Genomic DNA, 27,005 nt, shown 5'->3' with positions numbered 1-27,005 from the left:
TTCAATCAACCCAATTCCAATTCATGTACCACCCAAATCTCACAATCTCTCCAAAATTTTAAAAAATTAGAAGAAAAATTGTATAAAATTTGTCTAAAATATCTAGAAAGTTATCTAAACGTATTGTATCTACGAACCACCCAAATATATTATAACTAAATCACCATATAGAAAACAAATATGGGAAGGAAAAATTATTTTCTTTTAAGAAAGTATTCTTAAGATATTATGTTTTTTATTAGAAATTATTTTTATTTTAGAAAAGTGTGGACTCAAAATTCAGGAATTTTTTTTAAAAATCATAGAAAAATCAAAGACACTATATCATGAATTCCAATTTAATCGGACTCTTCTTAACATATTAATTACTTTCGTATTAAAAATTATTTTCTATTAGGGAAATACGAGTTCACATAGGTGTTAGTTTACGTGTGCTAGTGATGTTAGGATCATTATTTTAGACTTCCTCATTAAGAGTTCATAAAAGAAACATTGGAAGGAAGGCTATTTAGAGTCCATCAAAACAAATATGCAAAAAAACTTAGGAAGGAAAGCCATTTGGAGTCCATGAAAAAATATACAAAACATTATGTTGATCCCTATCTAAATCTATTACATTCCAGTAAAAAAAGAACATGTGAAAAAAATCAGAACATGTGAAAAATCATGTTGATCCTTATCTAAATCTATTACATTCCATCAAAAAAAAAGAGCACAAAAAATCACGGAATGGATAACCACGCAGAAAAAAGAGCATGGGAAGGAAAGAGATGTTAGATGTATGCCCTAAAAGCCAATCTGGCGGACACATTATTAATTCTGGGACATAAATTTGTACTTGACTTTATTGTTAGTGAATAATAAAAGGGCATCTTTTCATTCATATTATTTATGTGTTTATGAATCGTCCAAAAAATTAATAAGATGATGATACATATTCTCAAGAGTTGAGAATTTGAGCCATGTATCATTGGTGATTAATTTCTAAATGCTCCTAATCAATGGATCATCACGAGGATGGTGATCGATCCGATCAGTGCACAGATCGCTTTCCTTATGGATGGACGAGACTCGAGTCTACAGTGTAGGGACACTGAAGTGATAGTGCAGGTGCTTGTTAGAGAGCAAAGGTCCAAGGTTGTGACCGATCTTCGGAAACTCTCACGCGTGATCGTGTGACGAAGCGTGGCTCTCCGTCCGGAGGCGTATAGAGATGCGTGCTCTGATAGGTATACATGGGTGTCATCCTATTTTTAATAGAACCGAACCCATGTAGGAGTGGAGACTCCCCCTAACAGTGGTATCAGAGCCAGGTTATGTAGATTAAGATTAGGATTAAATTTTTAAAAGCATTTTAGATCTGAAATTTAAGGAATTATGCTTGCTAAAATTTATGTATGCAGAATTTTCAGCTTGCTGATTTTTCTGCATGCTGATTTTTGGATGCTTAGATTATTGATTCTAATGCTTTAATAATATGATTACAAATATTTAGAATCAAATCTTGCATGATCAGCAAGTCATGAGATGAAGTAATCAGTTAAATTATAGATCTGAAAATAATTTTTATGCATGTGATGCATATGGTGATGATGATGGATGGATCCTTTGAATGTGCTGAAATGTTCTGCGATGTTCTGTGATGCATGTAATTTTAATTTTTAGATGCCTGCGTGCATCTTAAATTCATGTATTAGAGACCTGCGTGTCTCATGAAAAGGGTTGTAATTTATTTTTATTTTTATTTAATTTTTAAAGCAATCTGGGATGTAATCTGTGATGTGTGTTGCACATCGATGGTTGATCGATATATACATCAACAAGCTCAATATGCGCGGATCGAGATCAAGGGTTGATTGAAGATGGATCAAGGAGTTGATCACAATTGGACCTAGAGGATCAAGATCAAGTCAAGAGTTGAAGACGATCAAACCAATTGACGTGCATGTGCTTGTAAAATGACCCCATCCTGGATCCATGATCATCACCATTTAATTTTTATTTTGATAAATGCCTGGATGTTTAATGCTTATGTCTATGCGGGTAAATTTATATTTGCATGAGATGTGAAACGCGATCGAGTGAGACCTAAATATAAACCTCCCTAATCAGTCGAGAGTGAACCAACATGAGTTAGTCATATTAGATTAATTGATCTAATTGGTGTCTAGGCAAGCCTAAAAGGTGGTTACTTAATTAGGACCTTACTCTCCGAGTAAGGGAAGCCTCCCACCTGCTTACCTGGCCAATTGTTCGATTATCTCTTATGAAGAACTCAAATTGTAAATACTAAGACATGATTATGCAATATTAAGTCCATAGGTCTTCCACCGTAGTAGAGCTGCTAAGGTCTTTCCGGTGTTGATTTATCTTGGTTGGACACAGTGGGCAAGTTGCATCGGGGGACTGGACCTCTCTATTAGACATGAGATGTTGCGGGGTAAAGGTGGGGTTGGGCACCAATAACTGTTAGGTGAGGACCCAATGACGACTTTATTTCTGCGGTTATACGGTGGGTTTGACTTAATTAAGTAATGGGGCCAATAACTGTTAGGTGAGGTCTTCATCACTTAGAGACCAAGTACCACTGCAATATGCTTGAGAAGCATTGTACAAGAGTTGTACACTCGTCCATTTATATGTCACCAATAACTGTTAGGTGAGGCGGCATGTAAATCGGTGAGACCGCAGTACCCACTAGAAATCCTAGTCGCGTAGGGTTTTCGTTTCTCCATCAAAAAAGTATGAGGGATTCGAGAAAATAGTGAGAGCATATTTGTTTTAAAAGATCCTAAAATAAATAGAGTTCAAGTACAAAGTCTAACTAGAATCTTTACTCTCTACAGATCATAATGTCAGCTTCGAACCCTTTGACCCGTATCCTTGAGACCAACCGACTGACCGGAATCAATTACAAAGACTGGCTTAGAAACTTGAAAATTGTTTTGAGTTGCGAGAAATTAGGGTATGTGCTCGAGAATGACATCCCCAGGTTACCATCACGTCCGACCGATGATCGGCATGAGATGCATGAAAAATGGACGGACGATGACATTAGAGTCAAGTGCTACATCATGGCATCCATGACTAATGAACTTCAATGCCAGCATGAGAACATGAAGACTGCTAGGGAAATACTGGCACACCTGCAAGAGTTGTATGGTGAGCAAAGCCGCACTACACGCTTTGAAGTATCCAAGAGGCTCTTCAAGGCAAAGATGCGCGAGGGGCAGTCTGTCCATGATCACTGTCTGACTATGATCAAGGACTTAGAGGAGCTTGAGAAGCTCGGTATGACCATGCATAAGGAACTGCAGATAGATTTGATCCTGCAATCCCTACCTGATTCATTTAGGAGGCTGGCGGAAGGTGCAGTGACCCTTCCGGTAGGCAACGGGGCAAGAGTTGCTGCTGTAGCTGTGCGCATCTATCCTCTGCGATTACGGTCTGGATTTAGTTTATTGCTTAGAGACTGTTATTATGTCCCTGCTGCTAGCAGAAATTTGATTTCTGTTTCATGTTTAGCACAGGATGGTCATATTTTGACATTTGACAAAGCTGCTGTTCTATTTATTTCAGAAATAAATTAGTTGCACGTGGTTTCATGATTGACAGTCTCTATCACTTGCATGTTGATGTGTCTGTGAATGTGTCTGAGCAAGTAGTGAATGCCATAGGATCTAAAAGATCCAGAGATGAGATAAACTAGAAGTATTTATGGCACCTCAGGCTTGGCCATATTGGAGAGGACAGAATGAACAAAATGGAGAAAGATGGGCTTCTCGGCCCATTGACTTCCGAGTCATATCCAGTTTGTGAGTCTTGTCTTCAGGGAAAAATAGCTAGATTGCCCTTTGTAGGACATGGGGAGAGGACCATGGAAATACTTACCCTGGTACACACTGATGTGTATGGCCCATTTGATGTGTCAGCCAGGGATCGTTATTCGTACTTCATTACCTTTACTGATAACTATTCACGATATAGGTATGTGTATCTTATGAGATACAAATCTAAGTCTTTTGAAAAGTTCAAAGAATTCAGAAATGAAGTAGAAAAACAGACTAGAAAAATCCTTAAGGTTCTTCGATCAGATCGAGGAGGAGAATACCTTAGTGGAAAATTCCAGAACTATCTCAAGAAGAATGGCATAGTCTCACAATGGATGCCTCCGAGTACACCTCAACTTAACAGGGTGTCAGAAAGGAGGAATCGGACTCTATTGGATATGGTCCGATCCATGATGAGCTTCACAAATCTGCCTATGTTTCTTTGGGGAGATGCCTTATTATCCACAATTTATTTACTGAATAGAGTTCTCTCTAAATCCGTTCCTACCACACCGTATGAGATATGGCATGGCAAGAAGTCGAGTCTTGGTCATCTTAAGATTTGGGGATATCCGGCCCACGTCAAACGATAACAGACGGACAAGTTAGAGTCTAGGACCATAAGTGCTCGTTTCATAGGATATCCTAAAGAGTCATTAGGATACAATTTTTACGTCTCAGATGATCACAATGTGTTTGTGAGCCGACATGCCATCTTTTTGGAAAAACAGTTTATCCTTGATAGAGACAGTGGGAGAAAAATTGAGCTTGAAGAGAAAGTCTCTGAAAAGCAACGAGTAATGGATCCTATAGAACCTATTCACATAGAGCCAGTACACGTAGTACCTCCTCCACCTCGTAGATCAAGTAGAGTCTCCCATCCTCCTGATAGATACTTAGGTATACTAGTAGAGGATACCGAGGAAATGTTCCTCATGGGAGATAGGGAATATGTACAGGATCCTAATACCTACAACGAGGCGATATCTGATATCGATTCCGAGAAATGGCTGGAAGCTATGAAGTCAGAGATGGACTCCATATATTCCAACCAAGTCTGGACCTTGGTAGATCCATCAGAAGGTGTAGTACCTATTGGATGCAAATTGATCTACAAAAGGAAGATAGGTTCGGATAGAAAGGTAGAGACCTATAAGGCAAGGCTAGTGGCGAAAGGGTATAGTCAGTGCGAAGGCATTGACTATCAAGAGACCTTTTCACCTGTAACCATGCTGAAATCTATTCGAACATTGCTTGCCATTGCAGCATTCCATGATTAAGAAATATGGCAGATGGATGTGAAAACTGCTTTCCTGAATGGATATTTTGATGAAGATAATTATATGGAGTAGCCTTTGGGTTTCACTTCCAGTGATGGTGATCACAAGGTCTGCAAGCTGCAAAGGTCCATCTATGGACAGAAGCAAGCATCTCGGAGTTGGAACACTCGTTTCAATGATGCGATCAAATTGTTTGATTTCATCAAAAACGAAGAGGAACCGTGTGTTTACAAGAAGGTTAGTGGGAGTGCTGTCGTGTTTCTCGTACTGTACGTGGACGACATCCTCCTAATTGGGAATGATATTTTCATGCTAACCTCGGTCAAGGTCTGGTTATCAAAAGAGTTCTTCATGAAAGATCTTGGGGAAGCATCCTACATTTTGGGGATTAATGTCTATAGAGATAGATCTAAAAGGATGCTTGGCCTATCACAGAAGATGTACATTGAGGAGGTACTGAAGAGGTTCAGTATGGAAAACTTCAAGAGGGGTCTATTACCCCTAAGGCATGGGATTCATCTCTCCAAGAAGATGTGCCCCAACACATCTGAAGAGATTCAATGCATGAACAAGATTCCTTATACTTCGGCAATAGAAAGCCTCATGTATGTCATGCTGTGTACACGACCTGATATAGCCCTTGCTGTGAGTGTCACTAGCAGATATTAGTCGAATCCAGGCAAAGAGCACTGGACTGCTGTGAAGAACATTCTTATGTACTTAAGAAGAACTAAAGATTTGTTCTTGGTTTTTGGAGGATCATCAGAGTTAAAGGTAGAAGGATACACAGATTCAGACTTCATGACTGATATTGATGATAGAAAGTCTACATCTAGATATGTGTTCTTGTGCAATGGTGGTACGGTAAATTGGAAAAGTTCCAAACAACCGATTATTGCTGATTCTACCATGGAAGCTGAGTAAATCGCCGCCTCTGAAGCTGCAAAGGAAGCCTTCTGGTTCAAGAAATTCATTACAAAGTTAGATGTAATGCCATCAGATGCCATCATACTCTACTGCGATAATAATGGAGCCATAGCTCTTGTTAAGAAGCCAAGGTCTCATCAGAAGTCCAAGCATATAGAGCGGCGCTTTCACCTCATACGCGATTACCTCGAGAAGAAATATGTCGAGGTGCAGAGTAGACTCCACGGACAATGTGGCGGACCCGCTCACTAAGCAGTTAAATCAGTAGAAGACTGAAGCCCATCTTGAGAAGATGGGTCTTAGATATATGTCTAATTGGCTTTAGTACAAGTGGAAGATTATTAGATATATGCCCTAGAAGCCAATCTGGCGGACACATTATTAATTCTGGGACATAAATTTGTACTTGACTTTATTGTTATTGAATAATAAAAGGGCATCTTTTCATTCATATTGTTTATGTGTCTATGAATCGTCCAAGAATTAATAAGATGATGATACATATTCTCAAGAGTTGAGAATTTGAGCCATGTATCATTAGTGATTAATTTCTAAATGCTCCTGATCAATGGATCATCACGAGGACGGTGATCGATCCGATCAGTGCACAGATCGCTTTCCTTATGGATGGACGAGACTCGAGTCCACAGTGTAGGGACACTGAAATGATAGTGCAGGTGCTTGTTAGAGAACAAGGGTACTGCGCGTGACCAAAATAAGAAGTCACTTAGATGTCTATCCACTCGTCAGTACTTGCTTGATGTTGCAGTAGTGTGACTGGTCCTTTGACCTGCGGTGCTTCGGCTACTCACAGTGAGGTTATTGTAGTTTGACTACACATATACATGGTCTCTAGTCATATGAGTTCTTGTAGTGTAGATTGGCTGCAGTAGGTTCACTGTAGGAGTAGGGTATGCACTTACATGGAATCTATCGACCTTGATAGAAGAGGAGTGATCCTATGTAATTTATTAGACTGAGTTCTAAGATCTTGGCCAGGGCAGTAATGTACAGTGAAGAAAGAGTTCTCCACTATTGGACTCAAGTCAAATAAATCTAGACATATGACAGACGACGGGGTTTGACGAGTTATTCATGACCTCCGGTCTGTAGGGATCCACGATAGAAGGATTGTATCATACGATAACTGCACCTAAAGGTTCATCATTCTATTCTGCTGGGTAGCCACTATATACTGCTAGGTGTCATTGGTGGATGATGAGACTCACAGGGATCATCTCGATGGTCGATAATCCCTGGTGAGTTGAGTTGGAATTGTTTTAACCCATTGAAAGGAGTTTTCAATGATATTGTGATAGAGATCGTAATATATCTCGCTACCAGTCAGAATAAAATCTATGGGGTCACACACATTAGAAGTATTGACCGATCCGATGGTTGAATTGTGATTAAGAATCACATATGATCAACTAGATTGATAAATGGATAACCCGCTAAGAGTTAGTGGTTAGAAGAAGAAACAATTGCAATCGGATTGCAATTTAATTTAATTAATTGGATTTAATTAATTGGACTTGATCACGAGTCCTACTTGGAGTAGGATCCTTGGAGTCCAAATTGGATTAGGATTTCAAATTAAATTAGAGTCATACTTGGAGTAGGATTTCTAAAGTCCTAATTGCCTTAGGGCTGAAATTTAATAAGTTCTAATTAGATTAGGATTTTCTTAAGTTCTAATTAATTAAAAGACTTCTAATTGGATTAGGATTGAAGAGTTCAATGGAATCTTGGTTCAATTAAATCCTAATTGAATTAGGATTTGGAATGAAAGAAAGGGTGCACCTAGTCCTTTTTAAAAGGGACTAAACCACCTAGTCCTTTTTAAAAGGGACTAACCTCCACCTAGATCGCCCCCACCCTGGCGATGCATTCTCAGCTCCCCTCCGTGTCCGCCTCTTCCGCCTTCTCAGTCTCCCGCGCACAATCCCAGGCACCCATTCCTCCTCCTCTCCACGCAGAATCAGGGAATCCATCGCCGGGGTGGGGGCGATCTATATAAAGGGAGAAGGAGTTCTCGTCCGGGGTTCACACAAAAACAGGGAAGGAAGAAGAGTGGAGCTGGGCTGCTGTAGTGGAAAGAAAAAAAAAAGTGTAGAGAGAAACAGGGGATGCCCTGTTTCTGTTATTAAAAAAAAAAAGAGTGAGAAAGAGAGAGGAAGATGATGAGCTAAAGTACTTGGTGATGGGTGAAGGAAGATCCTTTGGTGTACCAAGTTCATGATGTAAATTCTAATCCTTTGCTTTATACGATCTATCTTTTGATTATGTTATAATTCTTATATGTTGAAAATTCTTTTATGATTTATGCTTATTGATACATGTTTTCCTCAATTATTTGATTCATCGTAGACATTCTAAGGCACGTTGAATGCTTAAAAAGAGAATTCATGTTATCAAGAACATACTCAATAATTAAATTTTATCTACTTATAATTTTTAAAAGAAAACAAAAGAATCATAGAATTTATTGCATGAACTTGATATTATTAAAGGAGATTCTGGATCCCTACACCATCTTGATCTATCCAAACTTCGATTGTCTATTTACTGGTTTATTTTATATTTGCAAACCATCATCTTAATCCACAAGTTTATTGAATCAATTAATCTGAAAATTAAGCTAATAATCTATAGATCGTTCCCTGAGGAATCGACCTCGGACTTCCGAGTTATACTACTTGTACGATTCTCCTGCACTTGGGAGAACAATTTTTCGAAAGCACCAAGTTTTTGGCGCCGTTGCCGGAGAACGGCTGAGTTATTAGCATAATTTTAGATTTAATTTTTACCTTAGTAGTTAGTATTTATCTTTTGAAAAAAAAAACTTTACTACTATTTTTAATTCCCTACATAGTCTGCATCAAACTCTAATATCATAGAAATTAACCGTCTGATTTGACTCAAATTTGGTTAGCTAGTGCAAGACACATTGTTCAATAATCTGAACGGTCTGATTGATATTCTGAGACTTTTAAGACCATTAGATTAATACGAAACCTTGCTACTTTCTGTTTTGAATTTTTTGCATTTATTTTTTTTAGAATCAGAATTTCATTGTTATTATATCTCATTAACCCTTGTTGCTAATTCATTAACCCTTGTTGCTAATTAAAAATTGAAGAAAAAAAAACTTTAAGAAAAGATAAAGGGTGATTATTTAGAAATTTAAAAAAAGAGGGAAAACCTAAAATTTCAAATTTTAAATTTCAAATTTCAACTCATAAAATTTTAAAAAAAGAAATAAATAATTTGCTTGATCACCTATTCAATGAAATTTAATGTCATGTCATAAAACATTAAAAAAAAAATCTCTTGATTGTTGCATATAGTATAAGGCATCAGTATAAAATATTCTAAGGGCTGAACCCATTAAAAAAGATAAGGTCGGAATTTCATCACTCGTCCTTAGCCCAAAAATCACCCCAATGCATAAATATCCTAAGCTTAACTAAAATCAACTAAACGTTGGCCCCTAAGGACATTCGAGCTCAATAGGACGAAGACCATCAAAAGTTGCACCAATTTCGCTCTATGGCCCAGTCGATGTCTAGGCAAGCTTTGTCCCTCTAAGGGAGACAGTCTCTGTTCGAGGAAAGTGGGTTTTAAGTGGGACCCTTGCTAAACGCATCGTGACCCCTCCACTTACCTGGGAGCTTACCTGGTCGACTAGGTTACTAGATCGGATTGGAGGCTTAGGTGTCCTCTTCAAACCAGTTAGGAGCTATCTAGAAATTTAAGAAAAACATTAGAAATTAAGGTGTAATGTTTTGATGCATGCTTGATTGTGAATAGATTTTTGTTTTTCTGTATTAGGTTGTCCTTTTAGATATCTTTAGGTAGCACTTATATTAAAAAAAAAAAAAAAAAAACAAGAGAGAAAAATATTTTGCATGCTAAAGTGGAATAGGGACGACACCGGTCGATTAAGTCGTACAGCTTTAGATCATCCCTTAGGACATACCCCTGAAATTCTTTCGCAGTATCTCACACGTTGTGAGATGGCTGATTTAAATGAAGATGCGGGGAGTCACCAGAATCGAGAACGAGAACCCCATGTTATGACTCTAAGACAATACCTACAACCGGCTAGGACTAGTCAGCCTTTATGCATAATTTTTCCTAATAATGTAGGACATTTTGATATCAAACCAAGGGTAATCCAATTGCTGCCCAAGTTTCATGGGTTAGAGTCCGAAAGTCCATATCTTCATTTAAAGGATTTTGAAGAATTGAGCCTTACATTTAGAGGGCCAAACGTCACCGAGGATGTCCTCAAGTTGACATTGTTCCCTTTCTCTCTAAAAGATAAGGCCAAAACATGGCTAAACTCCTTGCGACCTAGATCAATAAGAACTTGGCAAGATATGCAGAGAGAATTTTTAAAGAAGTTCTTTCCCACACAAAGGACCAACTTTTTGAAAAGACATATCAGCAATTTCCAATAAAAAGATAATGAAATATTTTATGAATGTTGGGAAAGATTTAAAGACCTTCTTCTCTCATGCCCTCATCACGGGTTCGAAACCTGGAGAACTATTAGCTTCTTTTATGAAGGTTTATCTCCACAGTTGAAACAGTTTGTAGAGACCATGTGCAATGGTAGATTTTTAGAAAAACAACCTGATGAGGCATGGAAATATTTGGATTCCCTTGCTGAGACTGCCCAACTTTGGGATAACGGGGATAGAAACACCAAGTCTTTACCTAAGCCTACTAGCTCTGTACAGGGAGGCCTTTACAACCTCAGAACTGAGGATGATCTTCATGCTAAAATAGCAGCCCTCACTAGAAAAGTAGAAGAAATTGAGCTCAGGAAGGTTGAGCTTGTCAAGACTATAGAGCTTAGAAATGAGTGTTGTGGTATCTACGATATGTCGGGTCATACCACTACAGATTGCCCCACCATACCGGCATTCAAAGAAGTCTTGCACGATCAAGCAAATGCTATGAACTCCTACCAAAAGCCTTATAACGATCCATACTCGAATACCTATAACCCTGGTTGGAAGAATCATCCAAATTTTAGGTGGAGAAACGATCATCCTTAACAGTCACACCATTCAGCTCCTCCACCTGCACATCCTACTTTTGCACCACCCTCCCAAAAGTCGAATATCGAGGACACCTTGCAATCTATACAAACTTTTCTACAAGGTCAAGCTAATATCAATGCTCAAAATACTCGAAATTTTGAAGATATAAGGAACCAATTGTCAATGTTGACTACCGTCCTAAGTACCCAAGAGAAGGGTAAGTTTCCAGCTCAACCCCAACCTAACCCACAAGTGCACGGTAGTAATAATGCGGCTCCTTCTAGTTCGCATACAGAACATGCAAAGAGCATCATGACTTTGCGTAATAGAAAAGTCATTGATCAGACCATCCCATTGAGACCGCAGGTCACTTCTAATTCTAATGCTCCCAAAGTCGATGAAAGGGACAAAGAAGAAGTTGAGGTCCCAACTTCTACCGAGAAAGTTGAATGTCCTTTTCCCCCACCTTTTCCACAACGGTTAAAGCCGTTGCAAAAGCTCGAACCTAATTCTGAAATTCTTGAGCTTTTCAAGCAAGTAAAGATCAACATACCTCTTCTTGATGCAATCAAACAAGTACCCTCATATGCCAAATTTTTGAAGGACTTGTGTACTGTCAAGCGCCGATTAAATGTTAAGAAGAAGGCATTTTTAACTGAAAATATGAGTGCTATTTTGCAGCACAACATTCTCCCTAAATTTAAGGATCCAGGTTGCCCAACCATCTCATGCATCATAGGCAACTTTAGGATACAAGCATTGTTAGATTTAGGGGCAAGTGTGAATTTGTTGCCATATTTTGTATATGAGCAACTTGGTTTAGGTGAGTTGAAGCCAACCTCCGTCACTTTGCAATTAGCTGACAGGTCAGTTAAAATTCCAAGGGGGATTATCGAGGATGTATTAGTCCAAGTAGATAAGTTCACTTTTCTGTCGATTTTATCGTATTGGACACACATCCGGCTTCGAACTCACAATCTCAGATTCCAGTCATTTTAGGACGTCCATTCCTTGCAACTTCTAATGCATTGATTAATTGTAGGAAAGGCGTCATGAAGCTTTCTTTTGGTAACATGACCTTAGAACTGAACATTTTTAATGTGTGCAAACAACCTAATGATCCCGAAGAGAGTAAGGAGGTTGATTGGGTTGAAACTACTGCAGAAGAATATTTGTTAGCTAAAGCAATTAACGACCCATCTGATGATAGCTTAATTGATTGGTGTCCTAATGGAACCAATGATGGTGATTTGTCAGTCACACCTATTATGGATAATCTGGATATTAAGATGGTCACTGGGTGGAGACCAAAAGTAGGAGAATTTGAGAAGTTGCCACCTCGAGAAGCAAAGATAGTACCATCCCATGAGCAAGTACCTAAGCTCGAGTTAAAACCTTTACCGAAGGAACTCAAGTATGCCTTTCTTGGATCCGAGGATACTTACCCTATAATCATCTCGTCTGATCTTAATCATGACCAAGAAAGAAAATTACTTGGTGTTCTAAAAAATCATAAAGGAGCCTTAGGGTGGTCTATTGTCGACTTGAAGAGAATTAGCCCCTTAATTTGCACGCACCGGATATATTTGGAGGACAATACCAAAACCACAAGGCAAATGCAACGAAGGTTAAATCCTACGATGAGAGATGTGGTTAAGGCAGAAGTCCTCAAGTTGCTTGACGTAGGTATTATTTACCCAATTTCCGACAGCAAGTGGATAAGCCCTACTCAAGTCGTTGTTGGAATTTGTATCCTAAATGTCAATCGTCAGCATATTGATGATTGAATTTTGTAAATGAATTGACAAATTAATAAAGTGTTATTTGGCATTATTCATCATTTCATCTTCAAATGAACTCTTATATGATGAAGTCCTTAGGACTTATGTTATGATAAAGGAGGATTTATCTTTGAGTCCTTAAACTTGTTTGCGACGAAATGATATGTTGTTACTAGGACGACAACATTATCGAGATTAGGTCGTTGTGTGACATATACATTGGTTGTCCTCTTAACCAAGGAGTGTGGAAACACTGGTATGCCACACAAGTGAAGTGTAGAAGTACATTTCACTAAACGTGACCAATTCCGGAACGCTCTACTGTCGAGAGATGTTCCGAGTGGATATGGGTATAAGTTTGGCCCTCTGACCTGAGACCGCAACCTGTGACTAGCAAGCAACTCACTGTACTTTGGTACCGAACTACCTGAATTTCTAATTCAGTGACGGAAGGTCACTGGGTGCAGTCAAGTACTTGCGTAGTCAGTTGTGAGTCAAGATGGAATTGACCCCTCCTGAAAACAGGAGATAATGTCTTGTGATTAATTTAGCAAAACCTTGGCCAGGGTAATCCCAGTGAGGAGTCACGAGATATCTAAAGTTAATCACATAATGGATGTACTAATTATAGGGTTGACAGTGAGCTCTAAGTCATCCTGGCATTAGGAGTCAAAGGGATTGAATTATACAGTAACCATAGTTCAGGGTTCCAGAATATTTGCTTCGCATATATTCGACCTATCCGGACGTCGGGTACCATTGCTAGATGGTCACATCGATTAGTATAGAAAATTGTTCCTATACTACCGGCTTAGGTTCAAACCTATGAGGTCACACGCATAGAAGATTCCTGATTGATTAAGAAAACTGATGAATGATTAAGAATCATTCAGGGGTAATTTGGTCAATTTGATTGGCAAATTATCTTATAAAATAATTAAAGTAATTATTGAAGGATTAATTAGTAATTAAATTATTAATAAACTCAATTTGATTGAGTAATTGTGCTAAGGATGAGCCAAATTGAATTGGATTCAAGTTTGGGCTCAATCAGGATTTTGACCTGATTGGATTAGGACCAAAAAGGACTTAAGCTGATCAAATTAATTTTAAATTAATTTGTTCTTAATTGGGGATTGATCTAATTGAATTAGGTCCAACACAAAGTAATAATTCAATTTGATTGAGTTTGCATGAGCCAAAATTGAATTGGATTCAATTTGAGCTCAATCAGGGTCTGACCTGATTAGATTGGGTTCAACCAAATTGCTTTGTTTTAATTCGGGTTTGACCAAATTTGATTAGGTGCAACCCAAGGGGATTAGGCTCAGATAATGTGGCAATTATTGGTGACATGGAATTGGATTTCATGAATTTTAAATAAACCAAAATTATTGCATGGCACATGGACCCATTGCTTGACACATGGCGACATTGTTTGTTATTTGAATTTAAATTCAAACATTAAGCAATGTGTTAAATGATTTTAATCACTCAAACCATCAGCCAAGGTGGCGTCTGAATTTTTGAATGGATTAAATTCGAATTTCAAGAGGTGATTTCGAAATTATGAAGTGTTTTACCTTGCCGCATGGATTTCAAATTCCTTCCCTCTTGCACATGTGTTTAAAATTTGAATTTAAATCAGATTTGGTTGAGATCTGATTTGGGTTGTTCCTATCCTTTGCATGTGCCAACTAAAAGAGGTTTTCTAAAAATAAATTTCGAATTTTGAATGAAAATTCGGAGGCCATTAAAAGGGGTCAAATATGGGCACCAAAAATACATCAATTGCAGCCTTCTTCCTCACCCGCCTCCTCCTCCTCTTCTTCTCCATTTTAGATAGGGTTTTCAAGGTGAATTCTCTTACAAACCTCATCTCTATCTGCTTCAAGACGATTGATCAAGAGTTGATTGAATTCCGGCGGGCAGATTTCAGCTTTCAAGTGTTCTGTAGCTGCTAGCACTGTTGCGGAAGAAGATCCTTCAGGACTTCGCGTGTACTTCTCGTAGAGGCCATTCGTGTGCGTGGCTGCAAAGTCAAGAATCAGATTCACAACTTTCATCCATCATAAAAGGTATTAATCTAGCATTAATCATTTATTATGGTGTCAAGGTCTAGGTCCAATTCTCCGAGGTTTTACCCTCTTTTGGGGCTCCTCACGGAGATATCTCCAGAATCCATTCGATGGATATTCGGAGATTAATTGGAATAGAGTTCTTAAGTTTCAGATCTGATAGTTAATCATGCATAAAAGTTTTAGCATAATTGTTTAAACGATTCCGGCATAATCCCATGTGTTCTTAAGGTGCTGATTTCTAGATTTGATCTTGTAAGCATGCATGAATTAAATTGTTTGATTCGGTTTTTCCGCTGCGTTTTAAAACTTAAAAAGAACTACGTATGGCTTGATCCCCCTTATGAAGGGGTACGTAGGCAACCTGATCAGGTTCAGCCATGGTTTTCAAAAAAAAAAAAAATTCAGCATGCTAAACACCGAAGAACCTAGGATAAACTTTCAGTGGTATCAGAGCCAGGTTTATGTTTAAACTTTATGTTTTAATTCTTGCAATTAAATCTGAAATTATTAACATGTTTAGATTAGATCTAAAGTGCTTTTTATGATTGATTTAATTGCTGATTATGCATGATTAAGTAGATCTGAAATTTTGGATGCATATGATGCATGTTTGTGTTAGGATTAGTAACATGAATAAATCTGAAATCATAATATTGTTTAGATTAGATCTAAATAAAGTTTATGATTCATATGATCTCTGATTTTAATGAACAAATCAGATCTTAAAATAAAAGTGAAAAAACAAATACATAAGATGTATGTTGTTTGTATTAATTCATGTTGTTATGTATATGTGATGCATGAACATAAAACATAATGACTTAAACATGAATTAAATCTGATTACATGTGATTAATTACAAAAACTCAGATCTGAAAATGTGTTTTAAGAACTGAAAGATTGTAATTAATATGTAATTAAAAAGAAATATGCAATGATCAAAACTTTCATAAGTCTAAACTTAATTGAGAATTAAGTGTTATGAAATAGAATTGTAACTCAATTAATTGACATTGCATAATTCTTTGGGCATATGGGTTAGCTTGAATCAAGTTCTTAGGATTGGGTTAGACCTAAGGTTAGAATCAAACATGGTCTAATTAGAGTTAATTGATCAAATCTAATTAAGTAGTAACTAGATTAAGTCAAGGAAACTCTAGGTTAAATACAATAGTTGTAGATTGATCAATTCCATGTCTTTGATTAGACCAAGATGGAACTTGATTTAGGCTCAGAGGTGTAGCCCGAGTCATTTGAGTAATCAAATCGAAATTGATTAACCAGTCGGTGTCTAAGGTAAGTTTGGCAGTTTTGACCGGTGGTTTTTAATTGGGAGCTACTCGCACTGATTCGTCTTTGTCGAGTTAATGGCATATCCCTTCCGCCGATCTCACTTACCTGGCCGACATGGTCAATCACATTTTGATTGGATCACTTAATGATTCGAGTTAGTCCATGCCTTAAGGAAAATCAGTATGACTGATTTAGGTGTCTCCTTAACCGGTTTGAGTCTAATCTGATTTGGTGAAGTCAGTGGGAGAAATTAGACTAATCGGATCTTCTCATCTATCCTAATTATGAAATCCTCTAAAATTATTAGGTCCTTAAAATGAAATGGTTATGGAGATAACTAGGTCATAGCCTCCCATTAAGTTGGGTGATAATGGGTCCAATGTTTTGATAATTATTGGAGGCGCCACACGCCTGGTACTTATCAAGCATTGGAATTGTCATTCAATATATGATGAGTTAAGTGTACCTTCAATAGTCGGTCAGGTGAGCCGAGCCACACTCGGGCTTGGTCGTCTATTAATTGATTAGACTTAACCCTATCATTTAATGGTTGGACCTGACTAGGGTATTCGGTGGAGGCGCCACACGCCTGCCGGAAAACCTAGGGCAAAATCATCACTAGAAGTTGCTTGGTGAAGCAATTGGTTAAGAACCTACCAATAGGTGCATATGGGTTGGCCGAGCCACACTCGGGCCTATATGGGATCTATTGGGTTCTAGTGCCCACTAAAGAATTAGGAGTAATTTTTCGAATTAGAGGTAGAGGCTACCAATTTGTATAAAATAGTGGGAATATCTTTAGACTAAAGTCCAAGTCTACTGTGTTTAGTCAATTCATATACTAATAGCCAAATTTTCTTTTTATGCAGAAATGGCCACTAATTTATCACTTCGCTCATTGTTGGACAATGACAAGTTGACTGGACAATGACAACTTGAACCCAAGTCTGACAAATGTTTCTTTGTTGGTTACCCTAAAGAAACTAAAGGATATTACTTCTACTTTGCTGAAGAACAAAAGTTGTTCGTAAGCAATAGAGCAATTTTCTTAGAAAAGGAATTCCTTGGTGAAGGAACAAATAGCTCTAATGTTGAGCTTAGAGAAGTTCAACATGTAGAAGATCCGACACCATCTACTGAACCAGTTGAGTCGGATTTAATTAGATCAGATCCAGAACCCATATTAGATGCACCATTAAGGCGATCGGGTAGAGTACCACGTCAGCCGGACAGATACTACGGTTTCTTGGTCCGGGATGGGGATCCTATCGAACTTGATGAAAACGATGAGGATCCGATCACATATATGGATGCAATGCAGAGGTATGACTCTGATAAATGGCTTGGAGCGATGCAATCCGAAATGGAATCCATGAAGGTCAATGATGTTTGGACATTAGTTGACCCACCCGAAGAAATTAAATCCATAGGGTGTAAGTGGATATTCAAAAGGAAACGGGGCGCAGACGGAAAGGTAGAGACCTATAAAGCCCGTTTGGTTGCCAAGGATTATCGTCAACGTTATGGTATTGACTATGACGAGACGTTTTCTCCTGTGGCAATGCTCAAGTCCATTCGGATTGTGCTTGCGATAGCAGCACATTTAGACTATGAAATCTGGCAAATGGATGTAAAGACCGCAATTCTAAATGGAGATTTAGAAGAGGAAGTGTATATGATACAACCTGAAGGTTTTACATCTGCAGATGAGTCTAAAGTGTGCAAGCTTCAAAAATCCATTTATGGATTAAAGCAAGCTTCACGGAGTTGGAATATACGTTTTGATAAGGTAATCAAAACATATGGCTTCATTAAGAATGAAGAGGAACCTTGCATTTATAAATGGGCAAATGGTTCAGTTATTATATTCCTTATTTTGTATGTGGATGACATTCTTTTAATCGGGAATGACATTCCTGCATTACAAGGAATAAAGGTTTGGCTATCATCTCAATTTGCCATGAAGGATTTGGGAGAAGCATCTTACATCCTAGGGATGAAGATCTATAGAGATAGATCTAGAAGATTGCTTGGATTATCCCAATCCACTTACATTGATACTATACTGAAGAGGTTCAGTATGATTAATTCCAAGAAAGGCTATCTTCCGATGGGCCATGGAATTAACCTCTCTAAAAGGGATTGTCCGACAACCCCTCAAGAAAGAGAAAGTATGGATAGAATTCCATATGCTTCGGCAGTGGGATCTATAATGTATGCCATGACATATACTAGACCAGACGTGGCATACTCACTAGGAGTAGTGAGCAGATACCAGTCTGATCCAGGTAGCAACCACTGGAAGGTTGTAAAAACCATCCTTAAGTATTTGAGAAATACTAAAGATCAGTGGCTTGTCTATGGTGATTCTGACTTAAAACTTGAGGGATATACTGATTCAAGTTTTCAGTCAGATCAAGATGATAGCAAGAGCGTGTCAGGATATATCTTCACTCTTAAGGGTGGGGCCATCTGCTGGAAGAGTTCCAAGCAGCATACAGTGGCAGATTCTACATGTGAAGTAGAATATATCGCAGCATCTGATGCTGCCAAGGAAGCTGTATGGTTGCGGAAGTTCATCACCGAGCTTGGAGTGACACCCTCCATTGATGGTCCAGTGCCTGTATTTTGTGACAATACTGGGGCCATAGCTCAAGCAAGAGAACCCAAAGCACATCAGCGGACCAAGCATATTCTACGTCGCTACCACCTGGTTCGAGAGATCATCGATCGAGGTGATATTGATCTTCAGAAGATTGACACAAAAGAAAATCTGGCTGACCCATTTACCAAAGTCCTCGGCATCAAAGAGTTCGACGAACACAAGTCGAAGATGGGTATTAGATACTGTGCCGATTGGCATTAGGCTAAGTGGGAGTTGTTGGAATTTGTATCCTAAATGTCAATCGTCAGCATATTGATGATTGAATTTTGTAAATGAATTGACAAATTAATAAAGTGTTATTTGGCATTATTCATCATTTCATCTTCAAATGAACTCTTATATGATGAAGTCCTTAGGACTTATGTTATGATAAAGAAGGATTTATCTTTGAGTCCTTAAACTTGTTTGCGACGAAATGATATGTTGTTACTAGGACGACAACATTATCGAGATTAGGTCGTTGTGTGACATATACGTTGATTGTTCTCTTAACCAAGGAGTGTGGAGACACTGGTATGCCACACAAGTGAAGTGTAGAAGTACATTTCACTAAACGTGACCAATTCCGGAACGCTCTACTGTCGAGAGATGTTCCGAGTGGATATGGGTATAAGTTTGGCCCTCTGACCTGAGACCGCAACCTGTGACTAGCAAGCAACTCACTGTACTTTGGTACCGGACTACCTGAATTTCTAATTCAGTGACGGAAGGTCACTGGGTGCAGTTAAGTACTTGCGTAGTCAGTTGTGAGTCAAGATGGAATTGACCCCTCCTGAAAACAGGAGATAATGTCTTGTGATTAATTTAGCAAAACCTTGGCCAGGGTAATCCCAGTGAGGAGTCACGGGATATCTAAAGTTAATCACATAATGGATGTACTAATTATAGGGTTGACAGTGAGCTCTAAGTCATCCTGGCATTAGGAGTCAAAGGGATTGAATTATACAGTAACCATAGTTCAGGATTCCAGAATATTTGCTTCGCATATATTCGACCTATCCGGACGTCGGGTACCATTGCTTGATGGTCACATCGATTAGTGTAGAAAATTGTTCCTATACTACCGGCTTAGGTTCGAACCTATGAGGTCACACGCATAGAAGATTCCTGATTGATCAAGAAAGCTGATGAATGATTAAGAATCATTCAGGGATAATTTGGTCAATTTGATTGGCAAATTATCTTATAAAATAATTAAAGTAATTATTGAAGGATTAATTAGTAATTAAATTACTAATAAACTCAATTTGATTGAGTAATTGTGCTAAGGATGAGCCAAATTGAATTGGATTCAAGTTTGGGCTCAATCAGGATTTTGACCTGATTGGATTAGGACCAAAAAGGACTTAAGCTGATCAAATTAATTTTAAATTAATTTGTTCTTAATTGGGGATTGACCTAATTGAATTAGGTCCAACACAAAGTAATAATTCAATTTGATTGAGTTTGCATGAGCCAAAATTGAATTGGATTCAATTTGAGCTCAATCAGGGTCTGACCTGATTAGATTGGGTTCAACCAAATTGCTTTGTTTTAATTCGGGTTTGACCAAATTTGATTAGGTGCAACCCAAGGGGATTAGGCTCAGATGATGTGGCAATTATTGGTGACATGGAATTGGATTTCATGAATTTTAAATAAACCAAAATTATTGCATGGCACATGGACCCATTGCTTGACATATGGCGACATTGTTTGTTATTTGAATTTAAATTCAAACATTAAGCAATGTGTTAAATGATTTTAATCACTCAAACCATCAGCCAAGGTGGCGTCTGAATTTTTGAATGGATTAAATTCGAATTTCAAGAGGTGATTTCGAAATTATGAAGTGTTTTACCTTGCCGCATGGATTTCAAATTCCTTCCCTCTTGCACATGTGTTTAAAATTTGAATTTAAATCAGATTTGGTTGAGATCTGATTTGGGTTGTTCCTATCCTTTGCATGTGCCAACTAAAAGAGGTTTTCTAAAAATAAATTTCGAATTTTGAATGAAAATTCGGAGGCCATTAAAAGGGGTCAAACATGGACACCAAAAATACATCAATTGCAGCCTTCTTCCTCACCCGCCTCCTCCTCCTCTTCTTCTCCATTTTAGATAGGGTTTTCAAGGTGAATATCTAGAAGATTCAAGATCAGATCTGAGTCCTCTACTTCCCTTACAAACATCATCTCTATCTGCTTCAAGACGATTGATCAAGAGTTGATTGAATCCCGGCGGGCAGATTTCAGCTTTCAAGTGTTCTGCAGCTGCTAGCACTGTTGCGGAAGAAGATCCTTCAGGACTTCGCGTGTATTTCTCGTAGAGGCCATTCGTGTGCGTGGCTGCAAAGTCAAGAATCAGATTCACAACTTTCATCCATCATAAAAGGTATTAATCTAGCATTAATCATTTATTATGGTGTCAAGGTCTAGGTCCAATTCTCCGAGGTTTTACCCTCTTTTGGGGCTCCTCACGGAGATATCTCCAGAATCCATTCGATGGATATTCGGAGATTAATTGGAATAGAGTTCTTAAGTTTCAGATCTGATAGTTAATCATGCATAAAAGTTTTAGCATAATTGTTTAAACGATTCCGGCATAATCCTATGTGTTCTTAAGGTGCTGATTTCTAGATTTGATCTTGTAAGCATGCATGAATTAAATTGTTTGATTCGGTTTTTCCGCTGCGTTTTAAAACTTAAAAAGAACTACGTATGGCTTGATCCCCCTTATGAAGGGTACGTAGGCAACCCGATCAGGTTCAGCCATGGTTTTCAAAAAAAAAAAAAATTCAGCATGCTAAACACCGAAGAACCTAGGATTCACTTTCAGTCGTTCCTAAAAAATCGGATTTGATAGTAGTAGAAAATGAACAAGGTGAACTAGTTCCAACTCGTGTCCCGACAAGTTGGCGCATGTGTGTTGACTACCGAAAACTGAATTTGGTCACACGAAAAGATCACTTTCCTCTACCCTTCCTAGACCAAGTATTGGAGAGGGTTGAAGGGCATGATTTCTATTGTTTTCTCGATGGCTATTCGGGATATTATCAGATTGAAATTTCACCAGAAGATCAAGAGAAGACTACCTTCACTTGTCCTTTTGGCACATTTGCTTTCCGACGAATGCCATTTGGATTGTGTAATGCACCTGCAACATTCCAAAGATGCATGCTCAGCATCTTTGAAGACATGAACGAGAAATTTTTGGAAGTGTTCATGGACGACTTCTCCATTTTTGGCGACACATTTGATGATTGCCTGTCACATTTACAAGCCGTCTTAGCTCGATGTATAAAAAAGAATTTGATACTGAATTGGGAGAAATGCCACTTCATGGTGCCAAAGGGAATTGTCTTAGGACATATTGTTTCATCGAAGGGCATGGAAGTAGATAGAGCTAAAATTGATTTAATTGCTAATCTACCTGCACCCAAGATGGTTAGAGATGTTAGATCATTTTTGGGTCACGCCGGATTTTATAGGAGGTTCATCAAGGACTTTAGTGTCATAGCTCGACCATTATATAACCTCCTATCCCTTGATACACCGTTCAATTGGACTGAAACCTGTCAGGAGGCATTCGAAAAGTTGAAGTCTATGCTTAGCACTGCACCCATCGTGCGACCACCTGATTGGTCATTACCTTTTGAGATTATGTGCGACGCTAGCGACTATGCGATAGGAGCTGTCTTAGGACAACGCAAGAATAATAAACCATATGTCATTTACTACGCAAGCAAAATCTTAAACGATGCTCAAATGAATTACACTACCACCGAGAAGGAATTGCTTGCAGTAGTATTTGCCTTAGATAAATTTCGCTCTTATATCCTTGGTGCTCCTATTGTTATCTTCACGGACCATGCAGCACTAAAATATTTGTTGGATAAGAAAGAGGCCAAACCACGCTTAATACGATGGATACTTCTACTTCAAGAATTTGATATCACTATCAAAGATAAAAAGGGAGTAGAGAATGTGGTTGCTGACCATTTATCACGATTAGTTTTTAATGATTCGGTACCACAATTTCCCATCAAGGACTCATTCCCCAAAGAGCAGTTGTTTGCACTTTCTACTATGCCATGGTATGCTGATATTGTAAACTTTCTTGTCACGAACCGGATTCCGGAGCATTGGGGGTCGACAGATAGAAAAATTTTCTTACGCGAAGTAAAGAATTATTACTATGACGAACCCTATTTATTTAAATATTGCAATGACCAAATTTTTAGACGATGCATACCGGATCATGATATACAAAGCGTACTTTCTTTCTGTCACACTGATGCTTGTGGTGGACACTTTGCTTCTAAGAAAATCGCCGCAAAGGTCTTGCAATATGGTTTCTATTGGCCTACTATGTTCAAAGATGCCCACGAGTTCTGCAGGACATGTGATCCATTCAACATATTGGAAGTCTAACTCGTAGGCAAATGATGCCTCTTCAATCCATTACTATTATCGAAATTTTCGATTGTTGGGGCATCAATTTTATGGGCCCATTCCCACCGTCTTTTGGATATGAGTACATTTTAGTTGGTGTCGAGTATGTGTCCAAATGGGTAGAAGCTGTCGCTTGTAGGACCAATGATCACAAACCTGTCCTGAAGTTTTTAAAAGAAAATATTTTTTCACGATTTGGGATGCCTAAGGTTATAATTAGTGACGGTGGAAAACACTTTTGTAATAAGCCTTTCGAGACCTTATTGAAAAAGTATGGTGTCACCCACAGAGTTGCTACCCCATATCACCCGCAAACTAGTGGCCAAGTAGAATTAGCCAATAGGGAGATCAAGCGTATTTTAGAAAAAAACGGTAAATCCATCAAGAAAAGATTGGTCCTTGAAACTATCAGATGCATTATGGGCCTATCGGACTGCATACAAAACCATTCTTGGCATGTCTTCCTACCGGTTAGTCTACGGAAAAGCGTGTCATCTGCCTGTAGAAATAGAACATAAATCGTATTGGGCAATTAGAAAATTAAATTTTGATTTACAAGATGCCGGTCTAACTAGAAAATTGCAATTGAACGAGCTTAATGAGATTCGCAGAGATGCTTATGACAATGCTAAAATTTGCAAAGAACGAATGAAGATCTTATATGATAAATCAATTTTAAAAAAATCTTTTGAACCTTTGCAAAAAGTTTTTTTATATGATTCCCGCTTACATCTGTTTCCTGGTAAGTTGCGATCGAGATGGACAGGTCCTTACATTATAAAAACTATTTTTCCACATGGGGCGGTTGAGATTGAGAATCCACGGGATGGTAGAATTTTTAAGGTAAATGGACATAGGTTAAAACCTTTTTTTGAGAATTTTGCAGATGAAGAGGACTCCTTTTCCTTGGGGGAGCCTTCTTATGACTGAGCATGAAGGCAAAGGTATGTGTCTATTAGTTAGGATTATTTCTCTAGTTTTGTAGGTTTTATTTTCTGGATATCAACAGCTCAAGGTATTCCTCTTCTCTCCAATATTATTTTCTCTACTGTCTTTCATTATAGTTTTCTTGTATCTATCACATTGAGGACAATGCAATGTTTAAGTTGGGGGGAGGGAAGTATTTAAAAAAAAAAAATTGTTTTTGCATTCTTTTCTAAGCAAATGCATATGTATTTTCATATTGAGTTTGTGCAACTATTAAGGCAAGGAATACATGCATACTATGACTGATCAGAGACCTACTATTAGATCCCCGCACATGTATTTAATGATTATAAGAAGGCCTCAGGAGTTCACATTTGTTTAATGCATTTTTATTAAGCCATATCTGTAAAAGAAGTACAAGTATCCTTGTCCGTACTATAAGGTTCTTGATTTGATTTTCACATAAAGATAGAGGTTGAATACCCCGGCTAGATCATCTAAGTGCCTTATGTTCCGACCTTGGTTGACCTATAGTCACGTTGCAGTCACATTATATGGTTCAGTTTACCTTCTCTATTTTGAAAAAAAAAGAAAAAAAATTTTAAAAAATATAAATAAATAAATAAATAAATAAATGAGGAGATGACAAGTCTAACCTCGTGGCGTAGTCTGGTTCGAGTAATTAAGCCCGAGGGGTGTTTCACCTAATGCCTTGAGCCAACTGGATCAGGAGTCATTGGTCGAAAACTCGCTACATGGACCTTGCTAGAGCCTAAGGGGGTTGGACTATTGCAATCACCATATGTGTTTAAAAAAAAAATAAAATAATAAGCATGAATAGGGTTGGTCAGGCTGAACCCAGTGACATGCGGTAATGGCTGGTTTGACTCCATTGTATTGGACCTTTGTGTACTTTGGATATTTAGTTGGGATTGATAGCTCCTTCTTTTTATGCAAACTATTCTTGACAATTTTAGACAACATGAGATATTCCGAAAATTTGATGGATCAGGCTCTAATAAACTGTAGTAAACACTTGTGAACTTGAGTAGTACACCTAAAATTCAAGCGGTACCATGTTGTGGTGGAGGTATTAGGACTCTGAGAAAGTCATACTATTTTATGCACACTATACTTTCATATTTTCCTTGCTTTCAAAGTTGCCGTGCTTGAAAATATATATTAATTAATTACATGTGTATTAGCTTAGGCTTTATGTTATATTTTTAGGATCTCATGTCATATCATTCATGATGTTTGTGGGTAACATCCCTGAAAACCCTCACGAGACAACACTCGTCCACTAGGATAACCTAGGGGTTTAACGGCTTGTTGCACGTGCTAAGTGCAACCATCATGCCCTACGAAAATGGGTACGTATCTTAGTTTTGTATCTTCGGCTTCAATAAAATAATAATAATAATAATAATAAACAAAGTCATAGGTTAGACTACATTTTTTTTGTGCCCTCATTTTATCGTTTGCTCGTTAATTGCTAGAGACTAGCAATAAGCTAGTTGGGGGGTGTGATGAAAGCACAAAAGTGCGATCTACACGCAGCTTAAATTAATATTATTGCTAATAAATAATGATAAAAGTGTTACATTAATATTATATTTTTGTGGGGTGCAGGTGATCGTAAATCAAAGAAAAAATACGCATTAGGTCCAAAAAGATGCATCACCACGGATGACCAGCCAACCGTATGAGTCAACCCAGCTGCACACTAGAAAGAGGCTAGGTTCAATCGTCCAGTTCACTGCAACCAAAACCTAGCAGCCAGCAGCCTGTGCATCTCATCCCGATAGAGCCCTCATGCAACCCATTCTCTTCTCCCGTGTGTGGATTTTCCAAATCTCACTCATCCCGAATCTCAGCACCATCCGTGCGTCTTCCTCACATTCCACGTGTTTCATCACCTCCCAGCAACCCGTCTGCCTCCTCTTCATCCACCCGCGATCAACGCCATTTGCCTCCTCCACTGATTTCTCACATCCCAGCATCCCGCGGCAATCTTCTTCAGCAATCCCGTGTCCGTGCAACCTCCCAAGATCCCCCTTCTACCAGCTCCTCCGCATCTCATCCCAGCAAAGAACCAGTTTATGAGTCCGTGATTGCAGCCCGCGATCAGCCTCCTCCAGCATCCGCGGCTTCATCCGTCCGCTCCTCCCGCAGGTCCCGTGATCAGTGCCCAGCTTTCTCCTCCGTTCCAACGATCGTGAGCATCTCGGCGCCATTCACCCCCTCCGTTCCAGCATCCCAGCTCCTTCAGATCAGATTCTCAGCATCCCGCATCCAGCAGCACGCGGCCGTTCGGAGATCCAACTCCAGTGATCCCGCCGCATCATCCTCTCCCGTTTCTCGCCATCAAGGAGCCACCGACCCCCTCCTCCGTGATCCGCCCAGCAATCCCACGGCCAGCTCTCGGAGATCCAATCCCAGTGATCACGCGATGCATTCTTAGCTCCCCTCCGTGTCCGCCTCTTCTGCCTTCTCAGTCTCCCGCGCACAATCCCAGGCACCCATTCCTCCTCCTCTCCACGCAGAATCAGGGAATCCATCGTCGGGGTGGGGGCGATCTATATAAAGGGAGAAGGAGTTCTCGTCCGGGGTTCACACAAAAACAGGGAAGGAAGAAGAGTGGAGCCGGGCTGCTGTAGTGGAAAGAAAAAAAAAAGTGTAGAGAGAAACAGGGGATGCCCTGTTTCTGTTATTAAAAAAAAAAAGAGTGAGAA

The 27,005-nt window shown here is 38.8% G+C and overlaps 1 non-coding gene across 1 annotated transcript; it reads right to left on the bottom strand.

The window, feature by feature from the left end:
* Positions 1 to 10,468: 10,468 nt before the first annotated feature.
* Positions 10,469 to 10,577, bottom strand: LOC120104812. The gene has a single exon (XR_005507176.1). It is a non-coding gene; the product is annotated as a small nucleolar RNA R71 (small nucleolar RNA).
* Positions 10,578 to 27,005: the final 16,428 nt, after the last annotated feature.

Source organism: Phoenix dactylifera, unplaced genomic scaffold (assembly GCF_009389715.1).
Source record: "Phoenix dactylifera cultivar Barhee BC4 unplaced genomic scaffold, palm_55x_up_171113_PBpolish2nd_filt_p 000113F, whole genome shotgun sequence".
In the NCBI taxonomy this organism is placed as follows: domain Eukaryota; kingdom Viridiplantae; phylum Streptophyta; class Magnoliopsida; order Arecales; family Arecaceae; genus Phoenix; species Phoenix dactylifera.
This window is presented reverse-complemented; position numbering and strand designations above follow the sequence as displayed.